This window comes from Manis javanica, chromosome 15 (genome assembly GCF_040802235.1).
Source record: "Manis javanica isolate MJ-LG chromosome 15, MJ_LKY, whole genome shotgun sequence".
Classification (NCBI taxonomy): domain Eukaryota; kingdom Metazoa; phylum Chordata; class Mammalia; order Pholidota; family Manidae; genus Manis; species Manis javanica.
The window spans coordinates 38,958,638-38,983,014 of NC_133170.1; the positions used below are offsets into that span (position 1 = coordinate 38,958,638).

The window sequence follows — 24,377 nt, forward strand, 5'->3', positions numbered from 1 at the left end:
TCTCTCATTGAGGGACCCAGGGGGCCTCGGGGCAAATGTCTGTCTTGAGCCCCCAAGTGGAAGATGCAGGCTAGCTCATTTTGATTCTTCCGGTTTTCTTCTGCCCTAACTTTCCTCTCTTCTATCCAGATCCTGTCCTCTCTCTCCTCGGGGCTCTCTCAGTTGTTGTAGTCCCGTTCTGCTATTCGGAGTAGGTTGTATAGTCTGTTCCCCAAGTCTCTCTATCTTCTGCAACTTTCTCCTGATATCAGGGGCTGCCTGGTTGACAAAAGCTAGGACTAAGGTGGCCCTTGTCTCATCTGCTGAAGGGTCTAGGGGAGTATATTGTCTAAATGCCTCCATTATTCTCTCGAGGAAAGCGGCTGGGCTCTCTTGGGGCTCCTGTCTAACAGAATTTACCTTGGCTAAATTAGTGGGCTTCCTGGCAGCTGCCTGGAGACCAGCCATCACAGTGTGGCAGTAGACTCAGAGACGCTCCCTACCTTCTGCCATTTCAAAGTCCCAGTCAGGGTGCATTAGGGGGAAATCCTTCATCAACGAGGTGGGGCTGCATGGTGGGCCGGCCGTCAATGCCTGGCACCAGCTTGCGGGCCTCCGTGAAGATCTCCTCTCTCTCCTTGGTGGTGAAAAGTACCTGGAGGAGCTGTTGGCAGTCCTCCCAAGTAGGACTGTGAGTAAAAAGGATAGATTCTACCAGGTCAATAAGACCCTGAGGTTTCTCAGAGAAAGGGGCATTTTGGGTTTTCCAATTATAGAGATCGCTAGAAGAGAAAGGCCAATATTGGTAGTTACAACCTCCATTGGGCCTCCGGGGCCCGATCGCATGGACTAGAAAGGCTTGGATGTTGAAGTCGTCCGAATCCGTGTCTGTGGAGGCAGTGGATTTGCTAGTCTGGTGTCTACCCCTTGTTCTGGTGCCAAAAGCCAGCCCCCCTTTTGGCCAGCCCTGGGTGGGGCAAGCCCGTCTGGGTTCAGGGCCCTCTAGGAGTGGACTGTCAGCCAGCGGATAAGGGGGAGGCAGAGGTGGCAATGCTGGTGCAGTGGGTTGGATTGCCTCAGCCTCTAAATCAAGGATTTTAGGATAGGGGCCTGATTCTGGGAGAACTTTAGGGCTAACGGGCTTATTGTCACCTGAGGTGGAGGCTACCATGGCTTGGACTGCTGGCGGCGGCAGTCCTGGGGGGTTAGACACCGTAGGAACGGGTGAAGGGAGAAGAGGCTTTAACCAGCGAGGAGGGTTCTTAACAAGGGACTGCCAGGTGTGTACATAAGGGATTTGATCAGGGTGGCCTTTGGGCCCCAGGTTGGTGATTCTGTCCCAAATTGCCTGGATCACAAAAAAGGCAAAAGATCCCTCTCAGGGCCATTCCACACCAAAGGTGGGCCATTCTGCGGAACAAAAGGTTATGAGTTTGTTCTTTCGGACTTCCAAACTGAGCTTGTGAGCCTCGGTTCTGAAGTCAGGGAAATGGTCAGTCATGAGGGTCAGTGGCAAAGATTGCCCTTGCCCCATGGTTGATGACAGTGAGAGCAAGAGTGATAAAGAGGAAAAAAATCAAAACTGGCCAGACACTCACAACAGCCTAAAACAAAACACTGTGACTAGCAAAAGTAGATATCGACAATACAAATCAAGACAATAGGAGCTCCTTACAATAAGCTTAACGAAACCAGCCAGAAAACAACACAACCCAAGACAATAAGACTAACGAAACCAGCCAGGAAACAAATTCTCCCAGGGGTCTGACAGAAATATCCCTCCATCAAAGAAGAGTATCTCTCAGTTAGGGAAGAATATCCTCCAGTTAGAGAATCCTGACCCCAGAGATCCATGAACCGGATGAAACGGTCCTGAGCCTGCAATAGCCTTCTGGCATGTCCACCGGCACCGGTCTCAAGTTGCTTTAAATCTGGGTCAACTGCCTTCTGGCATGCTTGCCAGCCTCGAGCTCACATTGCCCAAAACCAGACGGAGGCAGTTCCTGCGGAAGGAGTACTACCTCCTGAGTACCCTTTACCTGGTCAACTGCCTTCTGGCGCACTCACCAGCCCCGGCCTCATGTTGCCCAAAACCTGCTGGCCAGGGGCTACTGTAACTAGTTCCTTTCAGATTCAATAAAGACCTTACCTGGTGGTTGGAGGCTGCTGCTCCTCACAGGGTTCCAGGACGAGCCCCCAAATGTTGTGCCCCATTTCTTTGAGTCCCCATGTGGAGTCGCAGTCACCAATCTCAGTCACAAGATGCAAAAACAGAACAGGTCTTTATTGCTAGTTCGAACTAGGGTCTCAGCAGCCTGTCAGAACACTGAACACAATCTGAGACCCTGAACAAAATTCCCTTTTTGCTTTTACACTTTGGAAAACAGCAAATACAGCAAAAACAGTTAGCAATTATGGTTAAAATGGTTAGGGGCTTTCTAAGGGGCAGATTCAGCAAAAATGGATAATCACAGTTTCTAAATCACAGTTTCAGCAAAATGGACATTTGCTCATTGTGCTTTTCTAGCTTGTGGCTTCTCCAGGGATGGGGTACTTCCTTTCTCCTATTTTGCTTAGGACTGTGCTTATACTCATTTTGCTCGTGACTAAGGTTTTACACAAGATGGGGTGTGTTAGGCTAAGCTTACAAAATGGAGTAAGTTATGTCAAGCTAACTTTTTAGTGGCCCCACAAATACCCTCTAGCTCCATCCATGTAGTTGCAAATAGTATGCTTTGTTTTCTTCATATGGCTGAATAATATTCCATTGTGTATATGTACTACATCTTCTTTATCCATTCATCTACTGATGGACACTTTGGTTGCTTCCATTTCTAGCCTATTGTAAATAGTGCTGCAGTAAATATAGGGGTGCATCTGTCTTTTTCATACTGGGCTCCTGCATTCTTAGGGTAAATTCCTAGAAGTGGAATTCCTGGGTCAAATGGTATGTCTATTTTGAGGAATCTCCATACTGCTTTCCACATGGTTGAACTAATTTACACTCCCACCAACAGTGTAGGAGGTTCCCCTTTCTCTGCAACCTCACCAACATTTGTTGTTGTTTGTCTTTTGGATGGTGGCGATCCTTACTGGTGTGAGGTGGTATCTCATTGTGGTTTTAATTTGCATTTCTCTGATGACTAGCGATGTGGAGCATCTTTTCATGTGTCTGTTGGTCATCTGAATTTCTTCTTTGGAGAACTGTCTGTTCAGTTCCTCTGCCCATTTTTTAATTGAATTATTTGCTTTTTGTTTGTTGAGGTGCATGAGCTCTTTATATATTTTGGATGTCAGCCCTTTATCGGATCTGTCATTTATGAATATATTCTCTCATACTGTAGGATACCTTTTTGTTCTATTGATGGTGTCCTTTGCTGTACAGAAGCTTTTCAAATTGATATACTCCCACTTGTTCATTTTTGCTTTTGTTTCCCTTGCCTGAGGAGATATGTTCATGAAGAAGTCGCTCGTGTTTATGTCTAAGAGATTTTTGCCTATTTTTTTTCTAAGAGTTTTATGGTTTCATGACTTGCATTCAGGTGTTTGATCCATTTCAAATTTACTTTTGTGTGTGGGGTTAGACATTGATCCAGTTTTGTTCTTTTACATGTAGCTGTCCAGTTTTGCCAGAACCATCTGTTGAAGAGAGTGTCATTTCCCCATTGTATGTCCGTGGCTCCTTTATCGAATATTAATTGACCATATATGTTTGGGTTAATGTCTGGAGTCTCTATTCTGTTCCACTGGTCTGTGGCTCTGTTCTTGTGCCAGTACCAAATTGTCTTGATTACTGTGGCTTTGTAGTAGAGCTTGAAGTCGGGGAGTGAGATTCCCCCCCACACCCACTTTATTCTTCCTTCTCAGCATTGCTTTGGCTATTCGGGGTCTTTGGTGGTTTCATATAAATTTTAGAACTATTTGTTCCAGTTCATTGAAGAATGCTGTTGGTAATTTGATAGGGATTGCATTGAATCTGTAGATTGCTTTGGGCAGGATGGCCATTTTGACGATATTAATTCTTCCTAGCCAGGAGCATGGGATGAGTTTCCATTTGTTAGTGTCCTCTTTAATTTCTCTTAAAAGTGTCTTATAGTTTTCAGGGTATAGGTCTTTCACTTCTTTGGTTAGGTTTATTCCTAGGTATTTTATTTATTCGTTTTGTTGCTGTTATAAATGGAATTGTTTTCCTGTAATCTTATCTTTAAGATGGAATTCTTCCTGCCTTTTACCATGTCATCTACAGCTGGGACTGCATGCTTAGTTAGTTGGTCAGTTTGCAAAATCACCTCGATCAGATCTGAAGGAGGAAAGACAGTACATAGGCCTGGGCCTTTTAGTATGTTAAAGTGAATCTTACACATGGTTACAAATGATTAGCATAATAAAACATGTGCTGATCTCACTGAAGAATGGTTCTAAAGCTTAATGTTTAACATAGAGTTTCAGTAGGGACTTCTTCACCCATTGTTACATTTCTCAGACTGCAAATATCCTGCCCTGCTTTTTCCAGAGGCCCTCACCCTATTCTGTCTACACCCACAGTCCCTGTCTCAGAAGTAAGATTCCTAACATACTCTTTAGCAAACAAATAACTCTGCCCTCCTTGGAGGAAGGGCAGACAGTCTTGATTGATATGCTCCCAAACCAGGAAGCTGCTATCCTGAATGGGGACCAGAGCAGTAAATTTCTTGTGTTAAGTGAATTTTGCAGAATTGCCTAGAGAACTGATAAGAAACTTAGCATCTCATCACACATACTTGAGACCATGTAACAAGCCCTCACCCCTAGCCCTTTCACATTCCTGAAAAAATCCTTAAAAGGGAGACCCCCCAACCTTTCAGGGCACTCCTCTCTCTGAGATCGCTGCATGAACTAAGTAACTTTAAATAAAACTTTTACTCTGCTTCACTACTATGTCTCTGCACTTCAATTCTTTGCTGCAGCGGGGACAAGAACTGAGGAGAACACTCAACACTCTCCCCCCAGCACATTGATGTCTATCCTGAAACCATACAGCCGTCTGGACCAGCCCTTGCCTGTCAATCTAATGAGCCCATTTCCACAGGTAACTCACCCCTATCCCCAACCACCAATAAAATGAATGTGTAGATAGCAATGTGGCAATTCTTGGTAGTATGTTGATAAATACATTTCAATATATTTGGTTTCCTTTTTAATCCTCTGTGGTTTCTTTCATGCATTTAAAAACGTTATTCTGGTAAGGACTCCCTGGACTTCAACAGACAGCCTAAGGGGTTCACAACTCAAAGCCTTCAAACATTTGAAGATAATGTGAACCACCTGTAAGATAAATTCTAGCTGAAATAAGCAGGCGAAGAGAAGCAACAAAGGGCCAGGTAGTTTATTTGAATGCGAACACCGGGCGAGATTTCTCCAGTCTACAGAAATAGAGGCTGGAGAACTTACGCACGTAAGCAGACAGGCAGCGAGTTTTTAAAGAAGGCACTGGGAGGCAGAGCTTAGATTTACAGTGGTGCGAGGATTGGCTAACGTAAGGCACATTTTTCAGGTTGAGAGGGGGCAACAGCCGGGGACTTGACACGTCATCAGGGTTCGATGTGGGAGGGGGCAGCAGCTGGGAACTTGACACATCATCAGGGTCCGATGTGCTTGCTCCTCCCGTCAGCACTCTCAGCCTTACATTTTAGCCTTTTTGGTTATAATGGGCACCAACTCAATCTGACTACTTCTGGCAGAGGAGGGGCAACGTGGTGGGGTTTAAGGCTGGTTGATGGCTGGAGGCTCAGTTGGGAGGGGCGAGTACTCACACAGCAACAGTTGATTAATTTTTATGTGTGAAATTTCTGCTATGCACTGTTGAAGGAGCTTGAAAACACATGGGGCGATTAAGAGTATACCACAAACTGTTATTAAGGGGCCTAGCAGAGGCATTAGCCAGGCCATTATGGGAGACTGAAGCCACCCATAAGGGCCGCCTTCAGGTACTTGTGTTCTGTGGAGGTCTTTTTGTAATTCTTGCAGTTTTTTTATGCTTTGCTCTACGACCCCAGACTCATTGACATAGTAGTAGCATTCTTCTTGCAAGAAAATACAGGTTCCACCCTTTTCTGCAGTAAGCAGATCTAAGGCTCGCCGATTTTGAAGGGTGACCTGGGCAAGGGAAGTAAGTTGTCGCTGTAGGAAAATAAGGGAGGTTGAGGTTTCTCCAAAGGTTAGGCTCACTCTATCGTCTAATGCTGCCAATTGACTTGCTAGACTTTGAGAGCTCACTAAGCTATGGCTTAACGCTCCCGCCCCTGTGGCAGCCACGGACACTGCAGTAACTAGACTCACTCCCACCAGTACTGGTAGAAAAACTGCCCTCTTCTGTCTAGTGTTTTGATATATAGACCATTCGTCTAGTGCCTGTCTTACCTCAGGTTTGCTGTACAAAGTTGGTTGGGGCACTAGCATTACTGAAAAGCAGGGTCCTACTGTGGTTCTGTTGATGCATTGGGTAAGCGTGCTGTTGCACCAGAAGAATCCTCCTCCTTGAAGGGAAATTGGAGTGTGCACAGTCACCCGTCATCGGCATTGGCTTCTCACTGGACATTCTGAGATAGTGGAATGCTGAGTCAGGTAGCAGGTTAGCAGGGATGATGGTTTTTCATGCCATTTTCTGGTGACTCCGGGCTTATGCCGAGCTTTGGGCTCAAGGCCTGTTTTCCACATCAGTACTTCACTTAAAGGGAGGCCGCAGTCTTTTTTAGAGTTTACTGGTTGAACCTGGAAAAAACTAATGGGAACTGCAGCCACCGGGGGGGCATTGGAGGGAGGTGCAGAGGAAACAATTAGACACATTGCTGAGGATATGTGAAGTATTAACAAACTGCACTGTTTCCCTAATGACTCTGGCCCAGGAAAGTTGTGTTCCTGCTGGTCGTAGAGAGTGGGGGTAGGGGTCTGACTGGATCCTCTGTTTTAGTGCCTGTTCTGTTTTTAAAATATTACTTGATACCTGTGCCTGGGTGTTTAAGACTTCCGTGAGAGTGGGGTTTACAGTGGTCCACTCTCTTTTGATGTCGATCGTGCCTCGTGGAAAGGCTTGACCACTTTCATACAGCTTGCCCCGTACTCCTTTTTCCCAGCTTTGGTCCCATGGGTCACTAATGGTAATGTATAGCCTATCTTGTATCTTGGTAAACATTTTCTCTTTGGCTCCCCTTGTCGTGTCTCCTACTGTATGGACTTTGCATTTGTTTGCTTCAGGATGACATCCTCCATACATGTCAGACTGGAATGTACATGTACTAGAGGTCTGGTCATAAGGGAAGCATAATGTTGGGTTTGAGAAGGTATTTAAGATGTCTATGTATATCGGTATTTGAGCCGGTGCCTGACAGCCCACATGCCAGCAGTTTTGGGTGCCTACTTCTCAGGCCTCAGTTCCATGAGGAAGGGTTAGGTTAAGCCTGAATTTCCATGCCGAATAGCTCTGCCTGGCGATTTGAGGGTCATCTATTTGGCTGGCTGTACTTGACACAACTAACCCATAGCTTAAGTTGACCCACCTCACGAGACACCCACTCATCATGTCTGGGTACCCGTTTGAGCCTAGAAAGGTGATACCAGGAGGAGTGCCCATGTAGTTTGGCTGCTGAGGGCGTAGTGAGGATCACTGTATAAGGCCCTGTCCAGCGGGGTTGGAGAGATTTTGGCTGGAGTTCTCTTAGGAGCACTTTGTCTCCTGGCTGAAGGATCCCTGGTTGCTGGATGACATAGGTTGGGGTAGGAGCTGGTCTGCATGTTCTCTAAGAAGATGCCTCAACAGTGTAAAGTAAGGAAGGTAGGAGGCCAAAGGAGGAGAGGCAGCAGGCAGGCCTGTGTTCAGTAAGAAGGGCCTGCCATACATCAGCTCAAATGCCCTTAGTCCTGCTGGTCCCCAGGGGGCAGCATGCAGCCGAGTGAGAGCAATGGGGAGATCGGGCCATGACAGTTTTACCTCTTGAGACAACTTAGTTAGTTGGTCTTTTAAGAGACCATTAGCTCTTTTGACCTTACCCGACGATTGGGGGTGGTAGGGTATATGGAGGCTCCAGGTGATATTGAGAGCCTTGGCTGTTAGCTGGGTGACTCGAGAGACAAAAGCAGGCCCATTGTCTGACTGTAGCAAGGCAGGCAGGCCAAAATGGGGGATGATACGTGCTATCAATGTCTATGAAACCACCAAAGCTGTCTCTTGGTTGGTGGGGAAGGCTTCAATCCATCCTGAAAAGGTATCAACCAGAACTAGTAAATACCTGAGTTCTTTATGTTTAGGCATGTGGGTGAAATCGACCTGCCAGTCCTGTCTGGGGATGATTCCTCTCATCTGGTGGAGGGCCATCTGGATTTTCAGAGCACCTTGAGACGAGACGCGATGACAAGTAGTGCAGCCTTGGTGTACCTCATCTATGGCCTCGCGGAGACCATAAGGGGCAAATATGGGGGAGAGAAACCGGTGCATGGCTTCCGGCCCAATGTGTAGAAACTGATGAATTTTGGATATGACATCCCTGCCTTGGGCTTGGAGGAGGGCAATTCATCCCCCGAGATATATCCATCCCTGATCCCCTAACACTACCCCTTGATGTAGGAGAAGTTGTTGTTCATCATCGGGGTATTGGGGCAGTAGAGTGGAGGAAAGAAACAACACAGAGGGTGGGGTAGACCCGGATGTTAACTGTCGGGCTGTGGTGTCTGCCAACGCATTACCTCTGGTTACTGGATCGTTTGCAGTTTGATGTCCTTTACAATGCACAATGGCCACCTCCTTGGGGTCCTATAAGGCTTGTAGCAGGTGGCTGATAGCCCTGCCATTGATGATTGGGGTTCCCTTGGTGGTGAGGAAGCCCCTTTCCTTCCAAATTGCTGCATGAGTGTGTGTAATCAAGAAGGCATATTTAGAGTCAGTATAAATTGTGGCTCTCTTCCCGGCTGCTAGCTGTAACGCTCGGGTAAGAGCTACTAGTTCGGCTTTCTGGGAGGTGGTCCCAGATGGGAGTAGGTTTGCTTCTATCACTTGCGACAGAGTTACCACTGCATAGGCTGCCTTTTGTACTCCATCACTGCCCTTAACCAAGCTTCCATCTATGAAAAAGGTCAAGTCAGGGTTTTCAAGGGGCATGTCTTGTAGGCCCTCTCTAGGTTTTCTAAGAGCTTCTACAATCTCTACACAGGAATGAGTGGGCGGATCTGCCTGATCACTGATGGGAAGCAAGGAGACTAGGTTAAGGGGTGGAGAGACTTGTAGGGTTACCTGTGGATGTTCAATAAACAGGAGGTGGAATTCTTATACTCTTGAAGGACTCAAGGAGGCCAGGGATTTATGACTCAAAAGATCTTGTAACCAGTGTGGGGAATACACAGTAATGGGCTGTTGGAGCGCTAATTTTAGGGCTTCTCGGGCCAGACTTCCCACAGCTGCCAGGACTCAGAGGCAAGGCGGCCACCCTCTAGCGGTGGAATCCAACTGTTTGGAGAGAAATGCAATGGGATGGCACCCTGGCCCCACTGGTTGTACCAGCACTCCGGTGGCCACTCCTGCCCTTTCTGCTGCATATAGGGTAAAGGGCTTGGTTAGATTGGGGAGCATCAATTGGGGCAGGGGAGGGCGGAATGAGGGTAACGCATTCCGCAACTGATTGAAAGCAGAAGCTACTTCAGTGGGTGAAGTTAGCGGCCTAGTAGGAGTCTCTGTAGCAGCTGCATAGAGCGGTCTGGCCAGAAGGGCAAAGTTAGGCACCCAGTGTCTGAAAAACCCTACTAATCCTAGAAAGGATAGTATCTCAGCTCCTGAAGTAGGTGGCAGGAGAGCTTTAATTGCAACCACTCGGTCCACCATTAGGGATTTAGTGGTGGGAGTTAGAGTCAACCCAAGGTATGTAACTTGAGGTAGAGACAGCTGTGCTTTGGCCGGGGATACTCTGTACTCTAGGTCTGCCAGGAAATTGAGAAGGGATGTGGTGTCTAGAACCGAGGCCTCCTTTGAGGGGTTGCAAAGTAAAAGGTCATCCACATATTGGAGGAGAGTACTCTTGCCTGTTGAATGTTGCGAGAGATCCTCTGCCAGGGCCTGTCCAAAAAGATAGGGGCTATCTCTAAAACCTTGAGGTAGAACAGTCCAGGTCAGTTGTCTAGATCGACATGTATCAGGGTCTTCCTACGTGGAGGCAAATAGCGGCTGCGATTGTGAGTGGAGGGGTATAGTGAAAAAGGCATCTTTAAGGTCTAGTACAGTAAAATGAGAGGTACTGGATGGGACCTGAGATAGAAGAGTGTATGGGTTAGGCACTACTGGGTGTAGAGGGATAACAGCCTAGTTAATTATTCGGAGGTCTTGAACAAGGCCATACGCTCCAGAAGGCTTTTTTACTGGCAAGATGGGAGTATTGCATGGAGAGTTAGTCGGTACTAAAATCCCTTGTGAGAGTAGACGGTTAACAATAGGCTGTAGTCCCCTTTGGTGAGGCTGCGAATAGGAAAATGAGGCCGAGAAGGGAAGCAGGATGGGTCTTTAAGGCATATTAAAACTGGGGTGTGGTGGGTTGCCACCACGGGGGTGGAGATGTCCCATACAACTGAATTGACAGCAGTCCAGTGTTGGTAGCCGTACCTGCCGCACCCAAAAATGGCGCCCAGCTTGAGAAAAAGTTGTAGGTAAAACAAAGACTACTTCTGGACAATCCCGCCACTTCCTGGCCGCATACCACATGCTAATTAGACCTTCCCCTGCTAACCAATTGGTGTATCATAGCAGCTATGCTAATAAAGCATCACAAGCAGCGTGCAATCAGCTTAGAGCATGAGAACTATATAGCTAGCCCAGTCTTTCCCTTTGGGTCCTTCCCTTGATGATTGTATCACAAAAGAGCTGAAGATTAAAGCTTTCTGCAGAAGAATCCTGCTGTTGTTGCGTGCTGTTCTTGCCGGCGAGGACGGGGCGCGCGACAGGTGGTGCCGAAACCCGGGAATCAGAACATCACCGGCACAGGGAGGACCCTTCAGACATCTGGAGAGGATTCAGAACTGCAGGACGGAAGAAAGCCCGGAGAGGTAAGTTCCGAGAGACGCGCTTTTAAGGGTGGCGGCTGATGGTTCTCTGTAGATAAAGAGACACCATGGGGAATGCACCATCATTAGTTTCAGCCTTACAGGCAGTTCTCAAGGAAAGGAATTTGAAAGTTTCCACCAAAGTTTTAGGCTCCTTTGTAAAAGAAGTAGACCGAGTTGCCCCTTGGTTTATCTGTTCAGGGTCCCTCTCCATCCCGAGCTGGGACAAGTTAGGGAAAGATCTCGATCGAGAAGAAGAAGAGGGACAATTGAGAGGAGGCACTAGACCGCTATGGAAACTGATTAGAGCTTGCCTACAAGATGAGAAATGTGAAAAGGTGATAAAAGCAGGTCAGAGAGCTTTGTCCGACATCCAAGAAAGTATGTCAGAAACGGAACGGGAGACAGAGCTGGCTCGCGGCCGAAAGAGGACCGCTAAAACAAAAGTTAAAAATCCCCAGAGTGAGGGAGGGAGCCCGTCTAGGGCAAAAGCGAAAGAGCCCCGAGAAGCAGGTGACGACCGCCTCGGAGAAAATAGCAAATACCCCTGGAAAGAGTTGAGGGAACTCCAACTTTCCAATAGGGAGTCAGAAGATGAATCAATGTCCCCGGAAGAGGAGAAAGAGACCAGAGTCTCTAGAACTGCTAAGTGCAAAAGTACAGATGTCAGCAAAACGGAGACGCAAACTAAAGGGAAAATGAAAGTGAGACGCTCCTCATCGCCCTTAGCCCCGCCGCCCTATGCGAACGGCGCACATTCCTTCTGTGCTCCAGAGGATTTAAGGGCAATTAGACGGATGTTCCCCGTAATCGAAGACAATGGAGCACGTGCCCATCAACCCCTTACCCATAAAGAGGTTAAAGACCTCGCAGAGGCTGTTCGGACCTATGGAGTCAGTGCTAATTACACCCTAGCGCAGATTGAAAGGCTGGCAGAATCAGCTATGACACCCTCAGACTGGCAATATGTAGCAAAAGCTTGTCTTTCTAGCATGGGACAGTATATAGAGTGGAAGGCACTATGGCATGATATAAGCATGACCCAGGCGCGTGATAACGCTGCTGCGGGGGAACCCGCGTGTCATTGGTCCTATGATATGTTGACAGGCCAGGGACAGTGGGTAGCCAACCAGATCGCTTTTCCTGTACCATTGTACACACAGATAAATGCGTGTGCTACTAAGGCGTGGACGGCCCTCACTAATAAAGGACAAGTGTCAGGTAATTTAACAAAAATAATTCAGGGACCAAGCGAGCCATTTTCAGACTTCGTCGCTCGCATGATGGAAGCTGCAGGCCGAGTGTTTGGAGATCAAGAACAGGCCATGCCCCTTGTCCAACAACTAGTGTTTGAACAGTGCACCAGAGAATGTAGACAGGCAATTACCCCCTGGAAGCAGAAAGGATTGTCTGCTTGGTTGAAAGCTTGCAGGGAGGTAGGAGGGCCCCTCACCAATGCAGGCCTAGCTGCCGCTATATTACAGAGTCATAGACAAGCAAAAACCCTTAATAAGAATGTTAAGTGTTTTCAATGTGGACAACTAGGTCATATGAAGAGAGACTGTAGAAGCCCAAATTTCGAACAGACGGCCCAGAAAACCCCTGGAGTGTGCCCGAGATGTAAGAAAGGCAGACATTGGGCTAAGGAATGCCGATCTGTTAAAGACATAGAAGGGAAACCCTTAGAGTCGCCAAAAAACTCCCAGAGGGGCCCCCGCCGCCAGGGCCCGCAAATATATGGGGCAGCCAGCACACCAGTGTCCTTCAGGAGCAGCACAGCCCTCCAAGGAGAGCCACTCCAGGTTCCGCAGGATTGGACATCCGTGCCACCACCAGAATAGTGTTAACCCCACAGATGGGAGTTCAACCCATCCCCTCAGACTTTAAAGGCCCCTTACCACCAGATACAGTAGGGTTGCTCTTGGGGCGCTCTTCTACTACCTTGAAAGGCCTTGTAGTCCACCCCGGGGTTATTGATCAAGACTATGAAGGACAGGTAAAAATCATGTGTTCAGCCCCCAGGGGAATCTACCCTATATCCCCAGGAGACTGCGTAGCCCAACTCTTAGTGTTGCCTAGTCTCCATGCCAATTATCCAGCTACCACCACGGAGAGAGGAGAAAAGGGCTTTGGTTCCTCTAATTATAACTCAGCCTTTATAGTATTAGATTTGGCAGACAGATCAAAATTGACCCTCAAAATAGAAGAAAAGAGTTTTGAAGGGATCCTAGACACTGGAGCAGATAAAAGTATTATCTCTGCAAACTGGTGGCCCTCCAAATGGCCTGTAACCCAGTCCTCACACTCTTTACAAGGTTTAGGATATGAGTCTAGTCCTGCCATTAGTGCCAAACCATTGAGATGGCAGGCGCCTGAAGGGCAAAAAGGTACAGTTACCCCTTATGTGCTCCCACTACCAGTCAATTTGTGGGGGAGAGATGTCATGCAGGGCCTAGGCCTTAAACTTATTAATGAGTACTCCACCCCTGCCCAAGGCATGATGATGGATATGGGATATATTCCTGGTAAAGGACTAGGGAAACACCAACAGGGACGCATAGAGCCTATCCTTCCCAAAGTAAAAAATGACCGTCATGGCCTGGGTTTTTCCTAGGGGCCATTGAAGACGCCATGCCCATACCTTGGCTCACAGAGGAGGCCGTATGGGTTCCTCAGTGGCCCCTATCCTCTGAGAAATTAAAAGCAGCTCACCATTTAGTACAAGAACAGCTCCAATTAGGACATTTAGAACCCTCTGTGTCTCCATGGAATACGCCCATATTTATAATCAGAAAAAGGTCAGGATCATGGAGACTGCTTCATGACTTGAGAGCAGTAAATGCTCAAATGAGGCTGTTCGGACCTGTCCAGCGAGGACTGCCACTTCTCTCTGCTCTACCCAAAGAATGGAAAGTAATCATAATAGACATCAAAGATTGTTTCTTTTCCATACGCCTAAACACCAAAGATAAAGAAAGGTTTGCATTCACCCTGCCAGCTATTAACCATGAGCAACCAGACGCCAGATTTCAGTGGAAAGTCCTCCCTCAAGGGATGGCAAATAGCCCCACCATATGTCAACTGTATGTTCAGCAAGCGCTAGCACCAATTCGCGAAAACTACCCCAAATTGAAAATTATTCACTATATGGATGATATCCTTCTCTGCTCCCCACAATCAGCAGAAGTAGAAGAGGCCTATGTGAAGCTCACTAAATCCCTAGAGACTTGGGGACTGAATATAGCCAGTGAGAAAGTTCAAAAATCTAGTGTTAGCAAATTCCTAGGAGCCACCATTTATACAGATGTAATTTGCCCCCAAAAGCTTAAGATAAGACATGATCAGCTGCGAACTTTGAATGATTTCCAGAAACTCCTAGGAGACATCAATTGGTTGCGGCCATTCTTAAAGGTACCTACTACTGACTTGAAACCACTGTTTAAAATCCTAGAAGGAGACTCACAACTAACATCTCCGCGCTCCCTTACACCTGAGGCAGTGCAAGCTATCCATAAAGTAGAACAGGCCTTAATGACAGCACAATTGAATAGGATACAATTAAATGAACCCTTTGAATTATGTATCCTTCCTACTCTGGGACTGCCAACTGCAGTTTTGTGGCAACGAGGGCCACTGCTCTGGATCCATCCCCAAGCCTCTCAGGCTAGAACGATAGAATACTACCCAGCTGCCATAGCCAATCTCGCTCTAAGGGGAGTAAAAAACTCATTTACATATTTTGGGAAAGCTCCAGCAACAATCATAACCCCTTACAATATGGAGCAGATACAAATATTATGTGCTATGAATGATGATTGGGCCATACTCGCTTATAGCTTCTCAGGAACCTTTGATAATCATTTCCCAAAACATCCCCTCATCAATTTTGCTAGAAATCATCCCCTGGTGTTCCCTCGAGTCACTAGCTTAACCCCGCTACCACATGGAAAGACAGTCTACACAGATGGGTCCAAGACAGGTACAGGCGCCTATGTCCATGATGGCGAAGTTGTAACGAAAAACTATACACCCAATACTCCACAGATAGTAGAATGTCATATAGTTTTAGAAGTACTACAAACCTTTCATGAACCTTTAAATATTGTGTCAGACTCTAGTTATGTTGTTAATGCAGTTAATTCCCTAGAAGTAGCAGGACTGATCAAAGCATCTAGTTCAGTAGCTACCCTGTTCAAACAAATACAATCACAATTACTCCTTAGACGTTCTCCTTTATATATGACTCACATTAGAGCACATTCAGGCCTTCCCGGGCCTATGACCCAAGGCAATCACTTAGCAGACATTGCAACTAGAAGTATAGCTTTCCCTCTGCTAGATCCTGTCGCCACAGCTTCAAAATTCCACTCACAATTTCATGTCACTGCCGATACGCTGCGCAAGCGGTTTAGCATAACCAGAGCCGAAGCTAGGAACATTGTTCTTAGCTGCCAACACTGTTGCAGTTTTCTTCCCACACCTCATGTTGGGATCAATCCTAGAGGTATTAAGCCTTTACAGGTTTGGCAAATGGACGTAACACATATTTCTTCCTTTGGGAAGCTGAAATATGTACATGTATCTGTAGATACTTGTTCGGGAGTCATATTTGCCTCCCCATTGTCTGGAGAGAAAGCTTCCCATGTCATTCACCACTGTCTTGAGGCTTGGAGCGCATGGGGGTTACCCCAAATCCTCAAAACAGACAATGGTCCCGCCTATACTTCTGCCAAATTTGCTCAATTTTGTCATCACATGGGAATTAAACATATCACCGGTCTTCCTTACAATCCACAAAGTCAAGGAATTGTGGAGCGCGCGAACCGCACTCTCAAATCCTATCTAATTAAACAAAAAGGGGGAGTTGAGGACATACCCCCCACACCCAAAACAGCTATAGCCCTAGCACTCTTCACTCTCAATTTTTTGAACCTGGATACTCAAGGCCGTACAGCGGCAGACCGCCATAATCAGTGGCCAAAAGACCCACAAGAACTGGTAAAATGGAAGGATGTATTATCTAACCAATGGAAAGGCCTGGATCCAATTATAATAAGATCCAGGGGAGCTGTGTGTGTTTTCCCCCAGGGTGAAGAAAACCCCTTCTGGATCCCGGAACGCCTGACCAGGAAAGTCCTGAACAAAGGAGATGGCGTCTCTGTGCCTGTGGATCCTGATCTTGTCGATGGGAATCCTGACTCAGGGAGTACTGAGATGGGGAATATTGTCAGTCTTCCCTAAGCCCATGCCTGTTCGCTATAATGCAGCAGTTTTTCCACGCTTTTTTACTACTAACTCTAGCATGAACCTGCCTTATTTGCCATTAGATTCCCTAGCAGCTTCTTTAGGAGAAAACCGAACCTTTGAAACCGATGGATCTTTGTGCTTCACCACTCGTAACCACTCAAATTGCCTGTCCCTTAAACAGCATATGTACGGGTGGTTTAGCCGTGATAGGAAATCAGGTGAATTTAGTCAGTCCTTTCGTGAGAATAAGACCTACACTAATGCAGTAGTAAGCCTAAAGGTCCTTTGGATTAATGGTACATTTATGAAACCTCCTATTAAGCAGATTAACTATAGCAACATATTCTTCCCTTACCGTCCCCGTCAACCCAAATATGCTCCCCATTGTGTGGGAGATTATGAGGGAGAACAATGGCCCTGGACTGATTGCCAGTCACATGCTACAACCTGGGCAGATGAGGGACACAAATTTTCCTTGTCCCCAGATATGGAGGAAATTTCCGGCAGTGTTTATAGAAGGGTGGCAGAAAGAGGAGAGTTCCAACAAGATGTAGGCCGGAACCCCTTCGATAAATGGCTGCTGTGTGGAGTTAATGGTTCATGTTCAGACCTTTATCCCTTTATTGTCCTACAAGGGGGAGGGATCGGGATGTCTGATAGTTCCTGTACCTACGAAACTACAAGCCCAGCCTTAAACGGCAAGACTGTATACCAGGTGAATAAGACTACTTATAATATTTCATGTCAAAGAGTTGCACCAGCCCCTGGCCAATATCCACCTACTCCGGTATGCGTGTATCCCCCATTTCTATTTATCTTATCCAATAACAGTTTTGACTCTTGCTCCAATGACACTTGTTTCTTGTCTCAGTGCTGGAATATAACTGTCCATTCCAATGCTTTAGTGGCCCGCATTCCTCGCTGGGTCCCTGTCCCAGTAGATTCACCTGATTCCATGACCTTGTTTCGTGAGAAACGTGACTTTGGTGTCACTGCTGCCATAGTGGCCTTAATATCTCTGGCTGCAGTGGCTGCCACTGCAGCTGCCATAGCCTTGGACACCTCTGTTAAAGCGGCTGCAGAATTGAATAATCTTGCGGATTCAGTAGCCACTGCTCTGGACCGCCAATCCTCACTTGATGGAAAGATGAAAGAAGGAATTATGGTCCTCAATCAGAGGGTAGATCTAGTGGAAGAGCAACTAGATGTGCTCTGGCAGTTAGCCCAATTGGGATGTGAGCGAAAGTTTCGCGCTCTCTGCATTACTAGCATACAATATGAAAACTTTACGCGAGCAGCTAATCTGTCACGAAGCCTGTCCCAATATCTTTCAGGGAACTGGTCCCAAGATTTTGATGGAACGTTAGAAGAGCTACGGCAAGAAATAACCCACATCAACTCCACCCGGCTAGATATCTCCGTAGCAAAAGGACTCTCTTCCTGGTTCCACAGAGCTCTCTCCCACGTTAAAGAGTGGGCGGGCATGGCTGGGATGGGTGTATTCATGCTTGGAGGTCTCATGCTCCTACTCTGGTTGTTATGCAGGCTTCGTGCCCAACACAGGCAAGATAAAGTGATCCTTGCTCAAGCCTTGATGGCGGTAGATATTGGCGCCTCTCCCCAAGTATGGCTCAATATGCTCAACAAAGAAGCTCAGCTTTAGCTTGAGGTAGCCCTTGCACCCTGAGCCTTTGTGGCATTGCACCAGGCTAAGGTACCTGTTCGCTTACCCGAAGCTTCTTATACGAAACTCGGTACAAGAGGGTCACTGCACAGGCCCAAGCCCGTTGTACCGGGCGGTCCCACCGTCAGCTAGAGGGTGCGAGGCACTGCACTGCAAGAGGTCATGGGCCCCTCTGTGAGACATGCCTGATTGCATGGGGGTGGATGTCTACAAACCCCTCTCCGAAAATAGGACATCAAATGTTTCTGGAGATCAGGCCTCTATCTCCACCTCAGCTGACAAGTTCCGCCCCGAGTTTCAACAAAACAGAAAAGGGGGAGCTGTTGGTAGCCGTACCTGCCGCACCCAAAAATGGCGCCCAGCTTGAGAAAAAGTTGTAGGTAAAACAAAGACTACTTCTGGACAATCCCGCCACTTCCTGGCCGCATACCACATGCTAATTAGACCTTCCCCTGCTAACCAATTGGTGTATCATAGCAGCTATGCTAATAAAGCATCACAAGCAGCGTGCAATCAGCTTAGAGCATGAGAACTATATAGCTAGCCCAGTCTTTCCCTTTGGGTCCTTCCCTTGATGATTGTATCACAAAAGAGCTGAAGATTAAAGCTTTCTGCAGAAGAATCCTGCTGTTGTTGCGTGCTGTTCTTGCCGGCGAGAACGGGGCGCGCGACAGTCCAGGGAGTTGGGAGACTTAGGTCTCTGTCATCTAACTCTCCTTCGCCGACTAAAGCAATGAGGGAGTTTCTGGCATTTTGTAAGCATTTAAAAGGTGGGAGGGAAATAGAGGCTCCTAACTTATAGAGCAAATCTCGTCCTAACAGAGGGGTAGGACAGGAAGGCATGATTAGAAAGGAATGAGTAAATGGGATGCTTTGAAAGGTGCAGGCTACTGGGCCCATCTCTAAAGGCTTGGAGGAGGTTCCCATGACTCCAACTACGGAGACCTTGGCAGGGTATAAAGGCCCTTTAAAGGAGGGGAGAGCAGAGTAGGTAGCCCCCATGTCCACCAAGAAAGAGATGGACTTACCCGCTAGCCACAGCTTAGCCCTGGGCTCGGCGAGGGTGATCGGGGTGTCTGAGAATAGGCATCTTCAATCTTCACGGATGCCCAGCAGGTCTGAAGGGTAGTCCTTCGAGGACATCTGCCCCCTGCGGAACTCTGCTGTCGGGGTAGGACCACCCTCTAGAGGACAGTCTACTTTCCAATGACCTCGCTTACCACAGCTGGGGCATGGTTTGGTTGGTTTGCATGGGTTGGGTCACTTCCGTGCCCAGTGCCCTTCTTCACCACACCAAAAGCAAGGGCCCGGAGGTTCGAATCGATCTTCAGGGACACCCCGATGATCCCTACGAGCCAGCCGCAGAGCAGCTGTTATGGCACGAGTTTGTCTGCCTTTCGGGCAGCTGACTTCCTCTCGCTCTCGTCCTCTTGGGCATGAAAAACTTCAAATGCCATATCTACTAGTTCTCCTAGAGGGGTTTGGGGACCATCTTCAGCCTTTTTAAGCTTGCGCCTGATGTCAGGAGCTGACTGAGTTATAAAATGCATGGCCAGGAGAGAGGAACCTAACGCTGAGCCTGGGTCAATCTTATTGAAAGCTCCTAGAGTTTCTTTGAGGTGCTTGAGGAATTCTGATGGGTTTTCATCAGGTTTCTGGGTAATTTCTCTAAGCTTATCATAATTGATACCTTTCTGGGCAGTAGAGTTCATACCTGCCAATAAGTAGCAAACCATGCAATCCCAGCAAGCTTCAACCTTTGGAGAATTATAATCCCACAGGGGTTCTTATAGAGGAATAGCTTCTTTGCCCATAGGTTCCCGCTCATCTGTGGCATGGGCCTCATTGTCACAGTGCTGTGCCGCTGATGTGACACAGTCATATTCCTCCGGGGTTAGAGTGGATTGGAGGACTACATGTACATCGTGCTAGGTGAGCTTGTAAGCTCGAGTAACATATTTAAACTGTTTAGCAAACATTACAGGGCTGGAGGAAAAGGATCCCAATTGCTGTTCCACTTGGGACAAGTCTGTCAGGGAAAAGGGAACATGAACTTGCACTACTCCTTCAGCTCCTGCTACCTCTCTTAGAGGAGCTATCACGTCGGCTTGAGACTGCTGTGACTTAGAATGAGTTACAGGAGGGCTAGACCATTTGGGCGCCAGCTGCGGCGAGTAAGACGGTGGTGGATTTGAAGGAGGGGACGGACGAGGCGACTTTGGTAGTGGGGGATACAACCTGGGAATCAGTGCAGAACTTGAAGGCAGGGGATTAGGATATGGGGGAGTTTTATCTGAAGTGGAGTCAGCACCTGTGGAGTAAAATGGTGGGCAGACTAGAAGAGAAGGGGAACAAGGTGGAGGAGAGACCGGAAGAGAAGGAGAGCAAGGTGGAGGAGAGACTGGGAAAGAAGGAGAACAAGATGGAGGACATGAACAATGAGGAAGGGAGCTGACCCCTGGGGTGGGCCTGGAGGAGTGGGAAGAGGGGTAGCCAAGATCCTCCACTGAGTCCATCAGAGAAGAGCCTCCCAGTAGTAGGAGTGGTAGAGCTTGGCGGTCCTTGGCAGAGGCCTGGGCCAACAAAACTTGGGAAGAAGAACACTTACCATATAGATTGGGACAGGTGCACAAAGTCCAAAAGGCCTGCACATATGGGATTTCACTCCACTTTCCGCCCTGGTGGCAATAATTAGTTAAGTCCGTGAGGAGGCCAAAATCAAAAGTTCCCTTGGGGGGCCAGCGAGATTGATTGTCCAAGGGATACTGAGGCCAGGCCTGAGAGCAAAGGAAGACTAACTTCCGTTTGCGAATTTCCCGGGACAAATATAGAGTAGCCAGATTAGAAATGAGACACTGCAGTGGGGTCTGAGCCTCTGCTTTGGAGGACTGGTTCCCCATGTCTGCGCCCACTTCCTAAAAAAAAATCCCGCTGAGAGGCACGCCCAGCAACCCAAGTGCACCAAGTCAGGGGAGACGGCCTGGGAGCCTGGGTGAGGGACGTCTCCCCCACTGCAGGGCCAGGGGCGAGTATCCCAGATACTCACAACAGATGGGCTGAATGCCCAGACCTGGACGTAGCTACGATTTCAGACGGACCAGGTGAAATGGAGTCAGGAAGGGAAGCAGACCGGGGAAAACTGAGGGACTCACCAGAAATAGTCCACGCAGCAGAGAGCAGGCTGAGGTCCCGGGTCGGGGAAGGAGCGGGCAGGGCCGCCGATGGCCGGTCAGGGCCCAATGCTCACACTCCCTCCCGGGTTTCAGCGCCAAATGTAAGACAAATTCTAGCCAAAATAAGCAGGCAAAGAGAGGCAACAAAGGGCCAGGTAGTTTATTTGAATGTGAACACCTGCGCGAGATTTCTCCAGTCTACAGAAATAGAGGCTGGAGAATTCACGCACTTAAGCAGACAGGCAGAGAGTTTTTAAAGAAGGCAGGGGGAGGCAGAGCTTAGATTTACAGCGGTGTGAGGATTGGCTAATGTAAGGCACATTTTTCAGGTTGGGAGGGGCAACAGCGGGGGACTTTGACACGTCATCAGGGTCCGACTGTGCTTGCTCCTCCCGTCAGCGCTGTCAGCCTTACACCACCCTCTTTCCTTTCTCTACATGTTGTAATTCCCAAATCAAGCCAGCATTTATCAAACACCTCTCACACCTGAGGGCTATGGTAGAGGCTGTGCTCCCAGAATATCAAGCCAGGCTCCCAGTGCTGCAATCCTACTGTCCCCTCCGAGCTGTGTGACGTGGGTCAAATTACCTTGATCTTCCCGTTCCTCCTCCTGGGGGGGGGGAGAGGACAATAATAGAACTCACTCCGGGGGCTGTTGTGAGAATTGCACCACTTAATGTGCACCAGCCTTAGCCCCTGAGTCTAGCCCCTGCCCCAAGGCGCCAGGCCTGAGTGCCTCTGGCACAGCTAGGGAGGCCCCCTGGCCTCAGCGGCTGCAAAGAGCAAAACTGCTCTTTGGTGTAACTCTCATCATTTTGGTTTCTTTTTCTGGGTCTTCCTACAATGGCCCGGAAAATTCTGCTAAAAAGAAATGTAGAATTCCTTTTGTAAGTCCAGGGAGAGGAAATCCCAGGGTAAAATACCACTAAAAACCAAAATTAGTCAAAGGGAGAAATAACGTTTAAAACCCATTTATTGCTCACCAACTGCAGTCCCAGGCCGTCTCTCCTCTGCCCTGGAAGACAGCAGGCAAGCCAGCCAGCCCCTCCCCATAACCTCTCAGGTTCAGACACGCCCTCAGTTGCCCAGGTAATTACCCATCAATATGGAGATGAACTTCCCTCCACCCCCGAGGATATGCGGATGCACTAAAGCCAGGCGAGAGATTATGGAAATGTTGCAATTTTACCCACACTTTGAAGTCTATAACTTGTCTAAATTTTGATAGATGTTTTAAGTTGGGTACCCACAAAGTGGACCCTGAGGCAAGGATTTGGAGCCTCATATATCTGGGAAGTGGTCCTGGAAGCAAAGCAAAGCGAGGAACTGCGGAAGTGAGATAAGGATGAGCAAGAAGCCGAATGGTTAAGTTAATGAGGAGTTTACCTTTGAGGGCAATTGGGCCTGGTCCTGCTGGGGACCCTCCCAGAGTCTGAGCACACCTGCAGGGAACCCACCAGGTTTAGCCCTCAGCCCCTGTCCCTCATGTCTGGATTGCTACCCTGGGGTGTTGCTTCCTAGCCTTGCTGGCTGGTCCGGGTGGGCCCAGATGCAGCACAGCAGAAAAAGCCCCCGGAGACACAGGTGCCCGAGGGAGAAAGCCCGTGTGTGCAATGACTCACCCCCTAGCAAAGTCCCCTTCCGGGAGGGACAGGTGAGTTAAACACACCTGTCCATAATAAGCAAACAGACTCATTTGTGCTTTATTTGATGAAAAGTGTGACTGAAAGAGGTTCACCTTAGCCTGGACCTTTTGACTTCTTCCTTCCAGCCCAATTTGTTGATGCGGAATCAAAGAATGAATTTAGCAAACACACAAGGTAGGAGAGCCAGGTAGAGGCTTTTATTGAGAGATACAGTGAGAAGACAGACAAGCAGGAGGGGACAAGAGAGCCCGGGATGGTGCATTGTCTAGGGGATTTATAGGCAGTTGAGGATTTGGGGGAACTGATAAAGGGCTTAGGGTGTGAACTTGTACCACCTGCCCTGCCACCACCGTGGGCTGGGTTGTTGTCTGTTTGCTAGAGCTGTTTACGGTGAAGTCACAGGTTTTGCTGAGATACCCTTCTTCATTTGCAGAACACTCAAACATTCCAAACCAAGTTGCTCCTGGCCTTAAGAGCTTTAACTGATCTCACTGAAGATGTCTATATTCCTAGTCTGGTATCTTTACCCTAGAGAATTAGTGTGACCTTGACTTTGAATAATGCTGAGCACAGAGTTTCTATAGGGACTTCTTTGCCCATTGTTACTGTTAGGGTCCAGGCTTCCGAGGCTTCCCCAGAGAACAAACTACACAGGCATAGAGATGTAAATTCAAGCAAAGTCTTTATTCAGCTAGCTAGCTGAGGTCCAAGTCAGCCCGATGCAGCGGGTCTCAACAAGGACCCCGAGCACTCAGAGCCAAGGGTTTATATAGCAATTTCAAAGCACTTAACTCATAGCAATTTTCTATAACTATACATTATTCTTGCAAGACATATATCCTGGGGTTAAGCAAGGGCAGGGTAAGACTACTCCTCAATGGTTAGGGAGGTTCTGCACGATAAGCTTGGTATGTAAGATTTACTGACCAAGTTTAGCTGACCAAGGGTCACAGCTGCCCACCACCCAGTGCTCATGATTAACTTGTTTTTCAAGGCCTTACCCAGGCCCAGGGTTTTTTGTTTTTTTTTTTTTTCTCTGAGTCACACTCTCAGAAAATGGTTTCTAGGTTTCTAAGATGGCTATGCTTATGCTAATTTACTAATCTTACTAATGCTTAGATTCTACATTTCCCCACTTTCCTTTGACCATTCCAATCATGGAATGTTTGTTTCTTCCTGCTGTGTGAGTGAATGATACTGTGTCTCAGCATTAGCACCTGAACAGCACTCACTCTTTCCCTAACAAAGGCTATTAGCCGGTTTAAGATACAGGGACCTAAAGTGAGAAGCAGTATAAAAATAAGCAAGGGCCCTGCCAGGGTGGATATCAGGGTTGTAAACCATGGGGATTTAGTAAACTAGGATTCAAATAGCCCTTGGCTGGCCTCTCGCTCTCTCTTCCTTTGATCTGGTCTCTCTCTAAGTTTAGACATTGAATCTCTTACTATTCCGGAATGGTCTGCTGTTAAGGTTTAGCTAAGTTTTATTAGTTCTTCTTCCTGACTCTTAATGCTCTCTGCACTCCTTTAGAGTTACATTGCTCTCACTGTAAATATCCTGCCTTGCTTTTTCCGGAGGCCCTCACCCTGCTCT

The 24,377-nt window shown here is 47.7% G+C and overlaps 1 long non-coding RNA gene across 1 annotated transcript; it reads right to left on the minus strand.

Moving 5' to 3' along the window:
• Window positions 1-1,825: 1,825 nt before the first annotated feature.
• Window positions 1,826-22,138, minus strand: LOC140846560 (uncharacterized). Its single transcript, XR_012125776.1, has 3 exons — window positions 21,118-22,138; window positions 6,379-11,083; window positions 1,826-4,279 (listed from the first exon to the last, which is right to left on the minus strand). It is a non-coding gene; the product is annotated as an uncharacterized lncRNA (long non-coding RNA).
• Window positions 22,139-24,377: the final 2,239 nt, after the last annotated feature.